At 43.2% G+C, this 9,610-nt stretch overlaps 1 long non-coding RNA gene across 1 annotated transcript in view; it reads right to left on the bottom strand.

Moving 5' to 3' along the window:
* The window catches only part of LOC117151616, a 46,576-nt gene that overhangs the window by 1,406 nt on the left and 35,560 nt on the right, over window positions 1-9,610 (bottom strand). The gene's annotated exons all lie outside the window — the stretch shown is intronic.

Below are 9,610 nucleotides of genomic sequence, written 5' to 3'. Positions count from 1 at the left end.
CGGGGGAAAAAGGAGAAAGTTCGACGCGAGGGACAGAGAGGACACGAAGGGTAGCAGGGAGCGACGTGGAAAAAGAGGTACCGACGATACTAACGTAAAGGAGAAAGGAAGAGGGCGACTTCCGGCGGAGCGAAAGGGCGCCCTCTTTGCCCGCTCGTGCGCATTTGCCTCTCTCTTCCTGCCCTCTTAGCCAGCGACCCCCGCGCCCTCCCTGCAACCCGTTTTTTTCTTTCGCGCAACGCGTCGCGCGTTTCCGGCACGGCGCGCGCTGCTTTTCCTGGTCGCGAGCGACGATTTTTCTTTGGCAGCGTCTGCGCGGCCACGCCCTCCCGCTGCAATGGCCGCGGGACCGAAATTTCTCGCGGGGGCGGCACCCTTTTCCCTGCTACCCCGCGATCTTTTTCCTTCTCGCTTCCGACCTAGCTTTCCCCTCGTTCGTCCTTTTTCGCCTACTATTCTCCCCCAACTACCCCCCACCCCAATTTTTCTAATTTTTCCACCGGTTTTTTTTTCCCCTCGTTAACTACCACCCCTTCACACGCTATACATCTCACGGCCTCTCTCCTCTCTTGTCTCTCCTTCTCTTGTCTCTGTTACCCTTTGAATGAGAGCGACGACGACGACTAGTACGACGACCAGCAACAGCTCGCCGACCAGCTTTCCTTCTCTCGCCGCTGTGAGCTGCAAGGGTGTGTTTTAAGAGGTCTCTCAAACAGGCCCGTGGCTACGACGCCGACTGTCTGTGTGCATTGTACTTGGCTCGTGTAATGTGTACGTACGTCTTTGATCGAGTGTTTATACGGACTCGGCTCAGGAATCGATTGGTCCCTATGGTTAATGAGTCGCGCTGAATGCTATTGATGTTTCCGATCGATTTATGGAAGCTGCTCCGCTTCCATCGTTATTGAAGAAGAAACACAGGACAATCGTGGCGGACTTGGTTAGATGCTTCGTTGCTCTATGTCGTATCGATTTCGTTCGTATGCTTTTTAATTGATCTGCTAGTACGTAATTCGATCGGGATTTGTCAGGATCGAACGCAACCCCAACGTCGACCAAACACGTTGGTTCAGCCTAAATTTGAACGCAGGCAACGAATTTAGCATCGGTCAACCGGGCTTGTTTAGAGGCAGGTTTGACGCGATTTCACGAACCTTGGTTTTCGATGAATCGATGGAAAATCGTACTTGGTGGATGTTATCGTGGAAATCGATGAATCTGACTACGTTATAAAATAACGCCCTGTGAAGTGGGACCACAGCGAGGACTCGATTTAACAGCCGATTATGCCGAACGATTAGCAAAGCTCGTGGATGTTATAAACGATAGATTTACAGGATTTAAGAGTTGATATCTGCGGATTAGAATTTGAGATATAATCCGCACTCGACGCGCTGTGATTACTGATAATGTGCTCAGCGTTATTTCATATTTACGCGACGGCTTGAAAATATTGCGAACGTAAACGACCAAAAGTAGTCATGTAAATTTACATACGATATTCCGTAGAAACGTTTTCGCAAAAGTAAGATGAATTCAGGTTTAAGAACGTCGATAAATTTTTCAAACATCGAATCACGTTAAAGACATTCGATCTATTCTCGTATTGTCGTGGAATATTTTCTTAATTAGAGCTAATTTGATCCGATGAATGACCATCTCTCGATCGTGTGTATCCAAAGGAGTCAATATTTGTCCGACTTGGAGAAATGTGTACTTAGCTCGTGCAAGCTTCTTGAAGCTTGTTTGGGTCGATAATTCGTGCTCGATGCTAATCGAACACCTATCAATCGTTGCCATGGTTGGTTTATCGCCTTTTCGCTTGGCGGGGCGTTCCATCAGTCCAATTTGAAAAACAACGGAAACCGAAAAAGATTAAATTAAGAAGAGAATGAACTTTTCATTTCCGCTTGAAACGAACATGAATCATCATCATGGAAGATTAAACATAGTTTTAGCCGACGTAACAATAATGAGATCGAGCAGTTCGTTCTTCATCATGGTGCGTTTGTAAATGAACGAATGATTAACATCAAATTCGCTGGAATATCGTGAACAGCCATCGACGCGATACCACGTTGCGTCCATCCGCTGAAATTTGTCTATGAATTTTGTCATGAAGCACGCCAACTGAATTTTATCCTGAATACGAGCCTAAATTAGTACCGTACAATTCCTGTGGCGCTTTATTAGTACGCGAATGTTAAAAGAGGAAGTTAGAAGGGAAATTTTAGACGACGAATTCAAAGGCAATATCAAAGAACGAGATTCGTTGAAATTACAAAATCAGATGATTTTTTTAATTTGTTATCCAAAATTACGTACCACGTAAACAACAATTTTCATCTATGGATAAAGTATACAAAAATTTTCATTAAAAAAAGACTATTGACGAGAGTTTTTTTTTTTTTAGAACAGTTACTTACAGTTAGTTAGTTTAGAAACGCGAGATACATCGGAATACTAATTACATAAAATTGAATGAATCGAATGAAAGAAACTTCTATGGTAAAATATGGAAAACAATTTTCATTCAAGTATAAAGAAAGCAACATTTTTTACTCTGTAACACAAAAGAATATTAAACAAAGATTTAACAGCAAAAAGATTTGAAATCGGCATATTAATTGAACAGCTTGAAAGTAAGTCCAGGGAAAGAAATTTTCATAGTAAAATACAAACAAAATTTTCCATTCTAGACTATAAAGGATATTCAGAAAAATGTTTGGAGGTGGTTATTACTGAGGAAATCGGGAAAACTTGAAGTAATTGGAATAGTAATTATACAGGGTTAAATAAATCGAACGAAAGAAGTTTCGATGGTAAAATGTGGAAGTAGCAAGAAGACAAACAAAAATTATTCAAACCATGAAACGCGTTTGTTCGACTCGCAAATCTTCCACGTAATTAACATTCTTCCAGGAAAGAAAAAGAGAACCAGGCGAAAACGTTCCGGCTGATAAATGCAAATCCCGTTGGCTCGGCTATTTCGCGAGATGTCTCGCAATTATAAGGTAATCAGAATATAAACCTACCGTGCAAAACAATAATTTAATGCGTACAGAACAACGGTATCACGGTGCGCGGTCGCCTGTCTCTCGGTTGCTGCAATGTAAATTCTTAATTTTAATTCGACTACTCGTTATTCTGCCTAAAAGTTCTGATATCGCCAAAAATTTCACAAAGGACCATTGTCGTTCGAACAACCTCGCAGTTTTCTCACAAACCTCTCACACCAAAATCAAATTCTTATCTCGCGAATCAATAACATCGAACGAAATGCACGAAAGATTGTAACTTTCGTTTAAAGACTTTACTTTTCTATCGTGCAACAGACGGTAACTGTCTCCACTGGTCGAAGATCGTGCTTTAATTGTGATGATATCCGCGACGAGGAAAATTAACGAGATTCATCAAGAGGTCCAATCCGTACAAACGTTCATAGCTCGTCGTATTACGCACGTATGAACAGCTATGAACTTCTCTCTAACGGTAGTCTCTCTGTGGCTCTATCTCTGCCTCCCTTCACGGCCCTGCAGCCTGTAGTGCACGGGCGCGTGTAAAATTTAACGAAATTTAAAGGGCTGGTTTGTGAGCTTCGATAATTATAATTATGCCACAGCCGCGTGTAATTATCCCTGGATTTCCATCGGTACGCTCAATGGCGATGCGTTGGCACGCGCGCGCACGCCTCGCTTTCGAAACGTCAAGAAATTATATAATCGTGAAATTCGCGAATACAATGAAACACGTCAGTCTCGTGTATCCGCTCAATGACGCGAAAGGAAGAGAACTCGTTTCAACCGAGGCCGTCCTCCTCGTTTTTCCCCTTTCCCCCACTATCGTGCTTTTTTTCTAGTTTGGTCCATTTCAACGCTTTTCTTCGACCAGGTTACTCTTCCATTTCGTTTGCTCATTTCACCGGGTTGGACGTTTTGATCGGGGAACACGGGGAATATTGGCGAAACGACGGGCAACGGTTTACGCGGACGAACGCGTTATAGAGAGAAGTTTGTATTGGCGTCGTTTAGTTTCGAAGTCGTTAATTGCAGTAGTTTGCAGATTTAGTAGAAAACTGCCACTTGGGGAGGGCTGTTTCATGGTACGCAACGAACGGAACTAGAAACGCGAACCGTCATGCGAACGGTTTTATGATAACGTAGCTCTCGGTACCAGCTTTATTCTTCCGCGTAATATTCGATCTTCTCAATCGTTCGTTTTATCCCAAGTCGTAAATTGCCGGAAAACAATGGCCTGGCGAGCTTTCGACGCTTAAAACTAAGGAAATTTGCCGGCATTAAACTCTCGGAAGCAAAAGTCCGCGCGGCTGGATAACGAGCGGGGTTACTCTAGCTGCGGGTTGAAAATTCACGAAGCGAAAAGCATCTGCATCGATGATGCGTTAAATGGTCGACAGCGCGCAATTACGAGACGAGAGGTGCACCGTCTAACGAAGTTCCTGCTGAATTTCACGTAATTGTTTGATACGGTCGACGAAAACTGCCGCGAGAAACATAAATTATCGTCGAGAGACATTGAAATTGCGCTCGCGACGTGATCGAACAAGAGGTTACACGAGAGAAGAACGTATATTCCGCGTAGGAACTTGGCGACCCCGGCGCGTCGAGAGGCGCGCGTCGACGCGACGAAAGCGTTCACCTCTAAGCGAGGCACGTGATCGATCGGACGTAGTCGCGATCGGTCGCATCGAAGTCAATGGGAACGGCGGGAACGGCGTTTCGTACGTTCGACTCGTGGAAAACAGATGGCCAAGTATTTGCACCTCTCCCACCCTCTGCGCCGATACGGGGTTGGCCGTGTTTTCCGGACGCGCGGGGCGAGTGAAGAAGATGGAATTCTCAGGCGAGCGGAAAAAGGAAGAACGGGAAAAAGCAGGCAGGGGAAAAAAAGGGTGGAAATGAAAGGTAAAAAAAAAAATTTGGGGAAAAAAGAAAGGTAGTCGACGACGAACAGGTTGGAAGGGATTGAACGAGAGTTTTGCGCAGGATACGTGGCAATGGTGGGGAGCGACTGGAGGGAAAAAGACGAGCGATTCGGAGAAGCAACGATGAGGTGGGGGTGTAGGATGGTGTAGCGATCGGTGCACGAAGGCGGGAGAGGGGTAGGCAAAGCAAAAAGAAAGACAGAAAGAGGCGTGCAGCGACGGTATCGGGGGAAGGAAACTGAACAACGCAAGTCAATCGTGCGTCTCTTAATAGAAAAGTGGGGTCGATTTATGGGTTATAGGTAAACTCTGCACTCACCCCTCTGGATCATCGAGCCCGTGTCCCTCCACCCGGCATCGACACCCCCCTTTCTACATCGCCTACACACGTCCAGTAGCGGCCACCGATCGGCCGGCAGATATCGCTCTTTCGTTTCCCATCGACACTATCCCCCTTTTTGTCAACCGCGTACTCTCCGCGGCCCTGACCGACTGCCACGTGAGAAAACTTGCACGTGATGCGCGAACGCGCGCAAGAACCCGATCTCGAGGAATCCTCCGGAGAGGAAACACCGCCAGAGATCCGGCGATTTCTGCTTGCCCGGAAATTTAAGTGTGTCTGTGGAATTTGGGATTATCGCCTCGCTTCGACGATATTTCATTTATTTGTTGTTGCACCGTTATTAGTTAAGTATGTTGGGATAGATTACGAGGACTTAGTTAGGGCAAGTCTTCGTACGTTCGATTCTGAATACAGGGAATTATCGGATACAGGGCGATATTATTAGGCAATTTAATTGTTGTGAACATAACTAGAGAAATGATATCTCTTATGTATATGTTTCTACTTTTAGATGTTAGGCATACAAACACATAAATATTCGCAGTTTGGTTATTATGAAACGATAGTTTTGTAATTACGTGTTGGGAATATGAAAAGTGAATGGAACGGATTAGAAAGTCGTGAATTTGTTGGTTATATTTCTAACAATATGGAAAATGTGATTCGGCGATTTTATAAAATTTGTTTGGGATAAATGTTTATGGGGCGCATTAATTATCTCGTTTGATCAAATTCGTTATAACGCGTTATAAGCGAAACTGCTTATAGAAAAGGAAGGAAATTGAAAAGGGAATTAAAGTTAGTTAGATGATATTATCTATATCACGAAAGCAATTCTATTAAATATCTATTTTCATTTCAGATACTTTCTGACCTTTAGGATGCCAAATTTATCTACAGAAAACTGAAAATATATATTTAGTTTAATCTATGTATCATGCTTCTTTTCCAAATGGCGTATAATATTTAACAAAAACTATTAGCAATAAAACAACGTATTAATATAAGTAAAGACAAAATGAAAAAATATGATTAAAAAAGGTCGAACACGCTTTAAGTTTCACCCTATTTATATTGTAATACATCGAAAACTCTGTTTACATTTAAAAAATTTCATCAAGCTATCAAATGTATTAATGGGAGCTCTTTAGGAATAACAAAAAATTGTTAATGTTAATTTGGATACTCTTTAAATTCAAATATTTGCTCGCATTAACTGTATAGTTAACTATCCTTGAATTATAGTACGTTCAAATCATGCATCTTTCATTTACATTACGAAGATGGAACTACCAAATGTATCGCTGCGAAAAGAAAAATTCGACGAAGGATGTTTAAATGACTCGCAAATGATCTAAGAAATTATCTAACAAATAAATCGTACAATGACACGAAACTTCATCCACTGCTCGAACTTTATTTAAAACACTATAATTTCGGCCCAAAGAAAGTTAGGCTATCTTAACGCTTGTCCAAGCCGCGATGTATTCGCGGCAGGGTTGATTAATAGTCGCGTCCCAATTTCCGTGGCGGTCGCGTTTCCGCAAATGAAGCGTGCCGCGTGGCCGACGTTATACTATTTAAAAGGCAAACAATTGAAACGTATGCGCCCACGCACGCGAAACGAGCACGACAACACTAAAAAGGGAATGGCGCGGAGATACTGGACGTATAAAGAATGAAAAAAAGAATGAAAAAAAGAAAGAAAGAAAAAAATACAAAACACGAAACGGAAAAAGAGCAGAAAATAGTAGTCAGACTAGAATGAGACTAGCCAGAATTTTTCCCCTAGAAAATTTGTCCTACCAAGAGACGGCTATGATACACGGACACATTTTTGCAATCGTTACGATTCGCCGGGACGCTGATCGCGTATTATGAACGCAGCAAGCTGTGTAATTCTCCTTGGTCCGGAGTTATAATTAGTTGAATTTCCGAGATTTCGAATTCACCAGGAAAGGAGACTCGCCGTTCCCGCCGGTATTCCCCGTAATTTTTTTGTAATGTGCGCGCGATTGCGTGCACCGTGTATCGCCAGTGCAGGGCGGGAGCCATGACTGCGCTCTTTTTTCAGGAATACGCGATACACGCGCAGGAAAAATTAGCTCGTGAGAATGGCCACGGGGTTTCGATCTTCGTTTATGGCTCGCGCCGCCGTTGATGGAGGGAGTAATCGATTAACGATCGGGGAAATTTTGTTGTCACAGGTCGTACGCCGTGAATTTGTAGAGACGTTACGAGGTTGTTCGCGCTGGGTTTGAGTGAGAAGTTGTAAAGATGATGGATTCAATTTGCCGGGAAATATGAATAATAACGTTCGAAATGCGACTAGCAGAAGTAGAAGTAAAGAACAAAACTAAGACTAAACTTGCCTAAATTTATTTTAATATTGTGCGCAGTTCATGGAATTATTTCACAGTAGATTAATTATAGCAACAACCAATTTACAAATTTATGGCCATCGAATTTTTTTTTATAATTTTATCGACATTTACGATTTTAGATATATGAAGATTACGTTTTAGTTGGAAGAATAAAATACGAGCTATATAAATAATCAACATCGCATTGAAACTAATCGATACAACGATAGTTTAAGAATAACGATATTGAATTGTTATCTGCGCTAATTCGACGAGTGCATGTTAGGATTTGAAAATTTAACAAACCACTTCCTCTTTGTATTTTTGGAAATGAACGATGGTTTTTAATACCCGTTAAATTCCAATAATAAATTTTTATTTCGTCTCGCTAATCGATTTCTTTCTTTTTCTTTGTTACATCAGCTACGATATTCCTTCGAACCTACGTCTAAAATTTACGAACCCAACTCTACTAACTAATCGATTAACGAGCAAAAGATTCTATTTCGTTGAGAACTGTGTATCAATCTTTTCGTATCGCGTAATATTTAGAGTACTGCAACATCGAACAAATTACCCTCAATACACCGAGAAGATATGTGTAGATAATTTGAAAACGCATAGGGATATTACTCCCCTAAATGGAGACGCCCGGAGAGTGACACGTAGAACAGAATAGACATTAAACGGACATTTCCATCGGTGCCTGATGTAACCCGTAACGTGGACGCATAATTTCCAAAAATACATCTATTCCCCGTGCACGACCACTATCAGCTATCTACAAACATTAGCGATAATTATCATTATTGCTAATTGATGTATACGCAGAATTATATCATTCTGATTGATCCGTTCCACATCAAAGCGGCGGTCATGAATGAGTAACAAAAACAGGCAGCCTCTCGTCCGCCACTCCCCCTACGCACGCTGATGTCACGGAAGAATCCTGACGAAACATAAATAATCAGCCCGGACGCGCGAGCAATCGAATTAATGACAATACCAACGGTTCGGTGGCCGTTAGAATCGCGTTATCAACGAGAGCGATCAAGGTATCAACCGGTTACCGGTTTCTAATTTTGTATGCAAATCTGTCACGACCGACTAATTGAATCGAACGTAACGCACGAAATTTATCCGGCTGATCGAGGTCCCTGGAATGCACGATTCTCGAAAGAGAAGAACGGGAAGATCGGCTACGATACAGCAGGTGCAGGACTTTTTACCAGCGGTCGACGTGAAAAATTCGTAACGAAGTAATCGAAGTTAAGCGACGACAAAGGTGATAAAATTCGAAACTTTCACGATCGAATTGAAAATGCTTGTAGACGGAAGAAGGCGAGGAGAAAACGGGATGTGGAAGGTTTTCATCGCTGATTAAAATAACACCACGATCAGACGAAGGTACACGGTGAAAATAAAGAACGAAGAACGTAACGAGACTGCGAGGCGTCGATCGACGAGAAGCTCTCGCGATCCGGAGACTAATAACCCGATTTCCTGTAAATTTCGCGCCGGCGGGCCGCTTCTTTTTTCCCTAGGAAATAACCGGTTTAATCAGGGACGGCTTCCTTCCCGTGCTATTTGCACGAAATTTCGGAGTTTCGAGCCCGCACGATACGTGTGGGTGGCACAGCTGCGCCGAATGCCTGCTAAAATTAGGATGTGCCCGCGTGCGTATATGTGATCGTGTGTCTGGCCGTGTATACGTGTACGCGCGTTCTACTCGCGCGTTCGTCGTTCCCTGTGTCCGTAGTAAGCTTTTGCGCTCTCTCGGCCGTGCTTCGCCTCTCTCAATCCTATCGCGAGCGCGAGCTCACCTACACAGATATACCAGTATGCTGCTGTACGCTACGCGTCGCCTCTCTTTTTCTCTCGCACTCTCTCTCTGCGAATCTCGATCTCGCTTCAATCCTCTCTGGCTGCGTGCTTTTTTCTCGTGTGCGCGCACGAAGG

The sequence above is a fragment of the Bombus impatiens genome, unplaced genomic scaffold, assembly GCF_000188095.3.
Source record: "Bombus impatiens unplaced genomic scaffold, BIMP_2.2 scf_0318, whole genome shotgun sequence".
Classification (NCBI taxonomy): Eukaryota; Metazoa; Arthropoda; class Insecta; order Hymenoptera; family Apidae; genus Bombus; species Bombus impatiens.
This window is presented reverse-complemented; position numbering and strand designations above follow the sequence as displayed.